Genomic DNA, 8,269 nt, shown 5'->3' on the forward strand with positions numbered 1-8,269 from the left:
GCTTATATTAATTTTAAGCAACCATAAAATAATATAATTCCTAATGGCTTTTTCAAACATCTTTAGTGTTATTTACCCCCTCCTTCCCTGTCTCCCTGTTTTGCCCTCCCTCCCCACCCCAGCCTCCCCAGATAAGTCTCCACCACGCATTTTCTCATTTCCCTTTCATAATAGTAAAATTGTGTTTTACTATTACCCTCTCTAGTGCCCCTGTGTCTCTCCACCCCATTCATGCTATGACCTGTTTTTACTTTCCTGATATCTGCAATTGCTTCATGTTAATAGCATCTAAAGATTCAGATTCACAAACAAGAGAAAATGTGAAAGCCACAAATGGTCAAAAAGAAAAGACCAATTGATTATAGGGTGCCTTCTCCTACTTAATACATTTGTAACACAACCACCATATGTAAGGCTTAGGGAACATCACCGAAGAAGGGGTGGAAAGATTGTAAGAGCAAGAGGATGAGGATATCTACTGTAAGATAGTCTCAGAAAGACAGAGAGAAGAGAGAGAGAGAGAGAGAGAGAGAGAGAGAGAGAGAGAGAGAGAGAGATTTGATGTTAAGCATGGGGATTAGGAGAAGGTGGATCTGGGTGAGACTAGGAGTGAATATGATTAAGATTTATCATATGAAATTCTCAAAGAATTAATAAAATATTGTTTTTTAAAAAAGCAAAAAGGAGAGGTATTTTATTTTATATATATTCTAGTGCTGGGATGATATCTCAACAGGTAAGGTGCTTGGTAAGTGTGAGGACTAGAGTTCGGATCCCCAGAACACATGTAAAAATCTGGGTGAACTTCAAGTTTGCACAGAGGCCACAGCTCCAGAAGAAGAGACTATGGAGTGTTCATTCAGTCCTTAATGGGACACCTATATCATACCCTTATCCTGAAGGCTCAGAGCATTCCAGAAGCAGGAGTAGAAAGATTGTAAGGGCCAGAGGTTGTGAGTGAATACAATGCGACTGTGTTTCCTGGAAACATGGGGATAGTTGCATACATGAACTCACAGCGAGTGTGACAGCATGAAAACCAGACAGAATCCCAGCATGGAAGGGGGATGGTGGCACAAAGTCCCAGCCCTGGTAGAGGAGGTATTGTCAATGGGCACTTCCTGGGTGGGGGGTGGGGGCCAAGTTTTCCTTAAGGGTGTGACTCCTGGTAGGTGAAGCATGCTTCAGGGCAGGACCCACACAGGAGTATTTGGATAATAGAAACTGGAATCAATGGGTTCAAAAGAGAAAAAGAGACACAGTTGAGTGGGTAGAGGGTTATTGGGTCTGGAAAGAGTGGTGGTGGGGGGTGAATATGATCAAATACAAATTCTCAAAGAATTGATGAAAACATACTATTTTCAAAAAGAGAGAACCTGCCTCAATATATGAGGTGGGTAGAAACTGAAGAAGACACCTGACATAAACCTTGTGCCTGCACAAGCACGCATGCGCACTGCACCTGCATACATATACATACAACACCCTTTTGTAAGTATGCAGACACCTCTTATGCCTGAAATATTTAAGATTTTGTATATAAAGCAACAATAGATAATAAATTAATAATGGACAAAATAATTGAATAGTCTCTTCACAAAAATACCTCAATTTATTTAAAAAGTCTGGAAAATATGCAAATTTGGCAGTCCAAACTTAAGTCACAATTCAGTTCAAGCCACTTGCTATAAATTGGAGGTAAATTGACAACACTGAGGATGTGAAACAGCCTGGATCTCACACTGTTAGCGTGAAGGTTGCCAAGTGCATCAGTTTTTGAGAAAGGAATCTGTGGTGTCTACTAAAGCTAACATATGTATACCATATGACTCAACCATTCCCCTGGGAATAGACCCACAGGAATGCATATGGACAGCAAAAGATATACACAGGAATGTTCATAGCAATGCCATCTTTACTAGCAAAAGACTGGAAGCCATATAAATGCCTATTTGCACTACAATGTATAGAAACATAGAGTATTACAAATCAGTGAGAATAAACAAATTTCCTCTTCCTGCCTAATACAAATATGAATCATAAGTATAATATTAAATAAGTGGAGGATGCAATAAAAAATATTTTATGACTTTATGTACCCTTCCAAAAAAAAGAGAAAGAAAGAGAGGGAAAAAAAGTCCATGATGACAGAAAGCTAAAGAGGGCTTCTTCTGGAGAATGGGAGTGATGAAGATAGTATTGGGGTGTGGATACTATCTCATGGCCAGATCAGAATGGTGGAGACTTGAGTAATTCACACTAAAGACCTTTCAAACTGAAAACTAACTGGGACATTGTACCCAGGTTAAACTTGAAAATGTAAAGCTTACAAGACTACACTAGCAAAGCTCTTGTGCCAGAGGACCTGTGTGACTTCCCCTGGAGGCCTGCATTCAGTTGGGCAGGGTGCTGCGTATCAGTGGGCCTGGGGCTGGCTGCACTCCGTTCTGTCTCTTGCCATGGCTCTTCCACTCTTCTTTTCTACACTCTGCTTTCATTGTGAACGAGACATCTTGATCCCAAGCCTTCCCCTGGGTGCTTTGCTCTTAAAGTTGCTTTCTCCTCTCCACTTCTACTTCAGCATTTCACTAAAAAGTCTCTCAGATTAGGTCAGTTCTATTTTTTTTTCTGAAAATTTGTTTAGTGGCCTGATTGAATATTATTGTTTATTTTCCACTCCTTTCTGTAACCTATTGCTATATAATAAAGTTTCCCTTATGATTAAATTTTATCATTACTATTAGATGGTTTGGTCTGCCATCTTTATTTCCCTCCCCAACTGACAACTTAAAGAAAAAACAAATTCCTCCTATGACTTTTTTTGCTGAACACAGCCAGGGCTGGGCAAGGGTAGTGGGCCGGATTGGGTGTGGGTGGGGCTGGGGGAGTGGGAGCCCTTTCTTATTCTTTGTCCTCCAGCTCCAGGGAAGACCCAGATGATCAAACACACAAGGGAAAAGAGGATCAAAAGTGATTACTAAACTACAAGCTTTCCACTTACCCAAAGCGGTTAAACAGACTGCTAGACTGCTTTCCTTGAAGCGTTAGCAAAGCCACCCGACCTGGGTCCACTTAGGAACTATTTGCCTTTGCTTTTAGTTGATTATTTTTAAAAAATAAATCCTCTAGTGCTCAACTGGAGATGCTGAAGAAACCAAAGAGTTTGTACTTTTTTTTCATATGAAGGTTTTGGCCAGGAGTTTTTCAAACACTGGAATAAATTTTTAATTTGGACTTTGATATCCAGACAAGCCCAGCTCATGTTCTCTTGGGTCTCCTTCCCAAAGACCAGACATCAAACAGACACTGCTCACTGTCTTAGCAGCAGAGAGGCACACAGCAGCACGGTCAACAGAAACTGCTTCTCATCCTGCCTGCCTGGTCTGCGCCCTGCTTGCTACCTCAAGCTCACCAACGTGTCCTCTCTGTGGACCCAAAACAGAGTTCTTTCACCAAGAATGAATGATGCAGACTATGGTGCAGACAGTGCTGGGGAACACTGTGAATAGTCTACCTGGGGACCCTGTCCGGAGCATTCTCAAAAACACAGCATAGATTGCCTTATCTGGCAAGGGAGATACCATGACCATGAAGGTGGTAAGAGTGAGGCTTATGTACTATCCTCTGGGTGTGCTGACACCTATGATTTCTCCGAATTCAGGAAACTCGACTGCATAATTTGTAGGAGTGGGGGACTGTGTTCACACTGGACTCAAAAAGAAAAAAAAAAAAACATAGAATCACAAAGAGGAAAAAGCAAACAAATGCTATGCTATGTCATTTGGCTTTCATTGTTTTTCTTTCTGTCCATTTCTAACACTCTCCTTCTGGATTTGGATTGTAGCGGACATCCATGTGGTTATTGTAAATGAGACCCCAAAGTGTAACTCTTACATACATTAACTTTCTAAAACCCAGTGGGCAAAATGGAGAGCAGGAAGGAGAAAGAAGTAAAGAGTTTGCTATGACAGGTACAAAAGTGGTTCATTTCCTTTTACAGCCATAGATGAGAGACTGTAGGGGACTGAAACTCAGTGCCCAGCATCCCCTAGAAAAGTGACCACCCAGGCACTTACAATCATTTCCTGTTAATTGTTACCTGAAATAACCAGTTGTGGGAACAGCATCAGATGTTATTTGGGGACTGTCTAGCACACTGGTGCCCCATAATGAAATACAAATGACTTTTACAGCAGTACTGGCAGGGTCCTCAAAAGAAATCATTTCTATTCTTATTTCAAGTCACTTAATATAATTGCCCTGAGCCCAATGGGGGATTGACTATTTATTGGTCACCCAAGGTCTAGGACAATTCCCCCAGTTACTCATGAGAATAAATTGTGGTTATGACTTAAATTATGACTCTTCTCTAAAGCTGAGGGACAACTATCCAGCACACCCCAGGGAGGTCTACATGGTAAAGTCTACTAGTATACTTAGGAAATCTTCCCAGAATTTTCTATGTTAATCCTTGGCCTTGACTCAGAAGTGGCCTCTTGCAACCCCAGGTGCTCATGTATGTTGCTGACATTGATTGGTCTCACACCTGGCTTTCCTACCAAGTCAAACAGTTGGTCAAAGCTGCTATGGTTCTAATATGGTGTACCTCCAAAATTTGTGTTGAAACTTAATTCAACTGCAAGAGTGCTAGGGGTAGAATATTGGTGATTAGTTATGAAGGCTTCCACTGTTAGAATTAATATCCTTACAAAGGGCTTGAGAGAGTGAGTTCACATCTCTATCCCTTCCCTCTCCTCTACATGGTCATGACTAACTAAAGGTACTATTCATCTAAGGAGAGCCAGGTCTCACTTGGTACCAATGCTTGTGCCTTGACTTGGACCTCTCAGTCTCTAGAACTATACAAATAAATTCCTACTGTTTTTAAATTGCAAAGCTTAAGCTATTTTGCCCTCAGAGTCTAAATGGACTCTGTTATTTGTGAATTTCTTCTATGTTTTCCCAATCTTTCTCTCATCCTTGTGCAACAAATAAGGCTTACAGTCTCTCTTGCATTTCTGGAGATGGCAAGTTCCTCTCTGCCATTCAAGCATTCGGGAGTCTCTCTAGCCTTTGAGCTCACTTGAGTCACTCCTGGTGTCCTGTCACCATCCTCAGTCTTTGGCCTCTTATTTGTATCCCATTTTCTGCCTCCAGAGGGAGTCAGCAGCTTCTACCTCTGCATCTCTATCATATCAAGGAGCTGGCAAAATCTGTGGAGATGCTGTCCTATGACTGCCCCATACTCCCACACTCGGTCTTCAATTTGGCTCTTGTTACCTCTTACCAGGTGGCCTTCCCGATAGTACATCCAGACTCCCCTGGCCTTCACCATCATTCCATGATGGCAAATGATCATTCCCAAAGGACAGAGCTGTTTGATAGTATCAGACACACCCTGCTAGGATGCATTGGCTTTCAAGGCTCCCGTCTCTGACCTGTTGTCCATGTGACTCTCCAGACTTTGAGACCTTCGGGCCATCACCTATTGCAGCATCTTGCTTAGTGTGACCTAGTCTTCCATCACTTTCATGCTGGCAGGTATTCATCTGCAAATACAAGGCCAGTTAAAGCATTGTTTCAAGGGTTTCTCCTCCTTTGTATCCCTTTCTTTCTGGGCTGTGTTATTTGGACTACATCCTCACCTTATCTTAACCTCCATCCATCTGCCCTGCCCATGAATTTTCAGTACTTACTACCAGGCATTGGACCCACATCCTGTGGTGAAACTGAGGCTCTTAGTTACAACTCAGGCCCTGCCCCATCCACAGCCAAGAGTTGCACCCCCTGGCTCAAGCATCTGCTCTAAAACTCTATGAAGAGAGAAGTGGCTTTGGTCAGATAGGCAAGAGTCCTTTCCATTGGTTGCTGCCCCAGAGCCCTGATCCTTGACAGTCTCTAGAGATGGAATTTGAATAACAGAAGTAAATAAGAAAGATGGAGGCAAGGAGGCCTCAGGTGAGGACAATGTGCCAACACCCAGGACCAGGATCAGGGCTAAGAGAGAAAGGGTCAGAACAGGGACTGTGCCCCACTTCCCTTTTAGGCAAGGAGCCAGACGTATCTGTCATTGGCTGGGCCTATGGAGAAGGAATCCTTGGACATGGGCCTGCAGCTTAGACCTCACTCCTAGCGGGTGACAAAAATAAGGTGGTTATTTGTTTTATGAAAACGGCCTCCTCCAGGCTCCAAGACCAAGCTGGGTCTGCAAGGCACGCGGCAGGCTTTCCTCTGGGTGTGAGAGGATTTCCTTGGTTTGGTGGGATTCGTTTGTTTTTGAAAGGAGCCTGTTTATTTTCTCTCCCTTTAATGTTATGATTTTTTTTAGACTCACAAGGAGGAGGATACATAATGCACAGCCGAATCTGCAATCTCCTATTTTGTCAGCTGCTTGTGTTGATTAGAAGTTCAATAAAGAGCCTGTGATAAAACAGAGCTATGTTCAAAGGATCTTGTTATGTTTTTAAAAGGCTGAGCTTGGCAGAAAGGATGTAGCATATAGGCAGGCTGGCTTGATATATTCCTAGTCTTCCAGGTCAGAAAGGGAGAGGACTGAGAGAAACATTCAGCAGTTTCTGGAACGTGTGTGATCGTTAGGACACATTTAACCAAGTCCCAAATAATCAGCAGGGTTTGGTTGAAGTGAGAGGAGGCTGTTTACCAAACTGGTGTGGATGGTACGATCCAAGGGCCCCTCCTCCCCCAGCGCTGACAGACAGCTTCTCTGTAAGATGTCAGCCTCGTTCAGAGAGAGGGGAGAGGGGGACCTGAAGCAAGTGAGGTCACAGAGCTCCAGGAATTCCACACCCAGTGATTCCCCAAACTCACCCAAGATGCCATTCTAGAAAGATCCCATCGAGCTGCCAGGAACCCATTGCTTTAAAGACCAAGGATCACTCTAGGATCCCCAGAGAGGTGTCAGTGGTGCCCACCTGCTCCCCACCCCACTACCCTCCTTCCCCCCAGACAGCTGCTTCCTGGCAGCCACCAGTCTCTTGACTCTCACTCTAAAGGAGGCTGAGAAATGGCTGTATGTGAACATCAGGCTAGCCAAAGTCGCTGACTTTATGCAAAGCAGGCAAATGCAGTCAAAACACTTACAGCAATCAATTCGAGTTGTTGGGTAAAGTTTTTTCCATGTCCCATACATTATTGAACAGTTAATTTCGTCTTTGTGCCTGCAAGACATTCCAGCTCTCAGATGACAGCTTTATCCATTAAGAGCAAGCGGTGACAGCCTTACAGTGAGAGCCTTGCCAACCCAGCCTGCCGGGAGGCGTGCCTGCATCACCACCAAGAAATCCTGGGACACATCAACATCTTAATCAATATGCGAGAGTCAATTACTGGGGAAGCTAGGGCTTAAGCAGGAGCTGATTATGAGGTCCATGGGCAAATGGGCTTGATCTATATGCAGCAGACTCACACAGGTGCCGGCACAATATTCCCCCACAACCACATCCAGCCCCCACCAGAAGGCCCACATGCCCTCTTCCAACCCACCAACCATCTACTCCACTGGAGCTTGCTCTGTTCATTTCCTTGGTAAGTATATCGGGAATGGAGAAAGCAGAGTTTGGGGAGCAATCAAAGGCAAATTTATTATTGGATATACAAGCTGAGCCCTTCTGATACACCACCTGGAATCAAGACTTCCTCCCCATGTGCAACTAAGACAACAGTTCCCCCCATTCTGTCTATGTGAGAAGGAGCCTTGTGAAGAGCTCTCATCTTCATCTGTTGCCTTATCTTTTCCTTGGGAGATACAACTGCATGCCCAGTCACACAAGATGAACACCTAGGACAGACCAATGAATAATTTTACCGAAGTCAATCTTGGTGAAATCAAGTTTATTGGGGTTTTCTTACAGAACATAGGTGAGGGATTATTTACAGGAGTATGGGTGGCCCCGAAACAGATGCAGCACACCAAGTCACATACCATCATAGATGGCAAATCTCATGCAAGCTGCATTATGGAGCTCTACTTTCAATTAATCCTTTATTTCTTATAGATGCTGGTAGCTCCCTAAACCACCTGGAGCTGTGGAAGGAACATCTCGGCTTCTGGATAGGGCTGTTGCTAGGGAATGTCAGTGGATCCATTACCGTTACCATAGACCTAGTACAATATTGTTCTGCTCCAGTGGCCATGACTACTCAGGCAAAGTCCAAGACAGACAGACATCATGCTATGTCTAGAAGAAGTCACTATACAGCAATGTTTTACTCTCTTTCTTTTTCTACTGCATCTGCAACTTCCCAACTG

General features: G+C 43.7%; 1 non-coding gene across 1 annotated transcript; it reads left to right on the top strand.

Annotated features, from left to right (window-relative positions):
• Window positions 1–3,557: 3,557 nt before the first annotated feature.
• Window positions 3,558–3,716, top strand: LOC113834012. The gene has a single exon (XR_003482263.1). It is a non-coding gene; the product is annotated as a U1 spliceosomal RNA (small nuclear RNA).
• The last annotated feature ends 4,553 nt before the right edge of the window (window positions 3,717–8,269 follow it).

The sequence above is a fragment of the Cricetulus griseus genome, chromosome 2, assembly GCF_003668045.3.
Source record: "Cricetulus griseus strain 17A/GY chromosome 2, alternate assembly CriGri-PICRH-1.0, whole genome shotgun sequence".
Classification (NCBI taxonomy): Eukaryota; Metazoa; Chordata; class Mammalia; order Rodentia; family Cricetidae; genus Cricetulus; species Cricetulus griseus.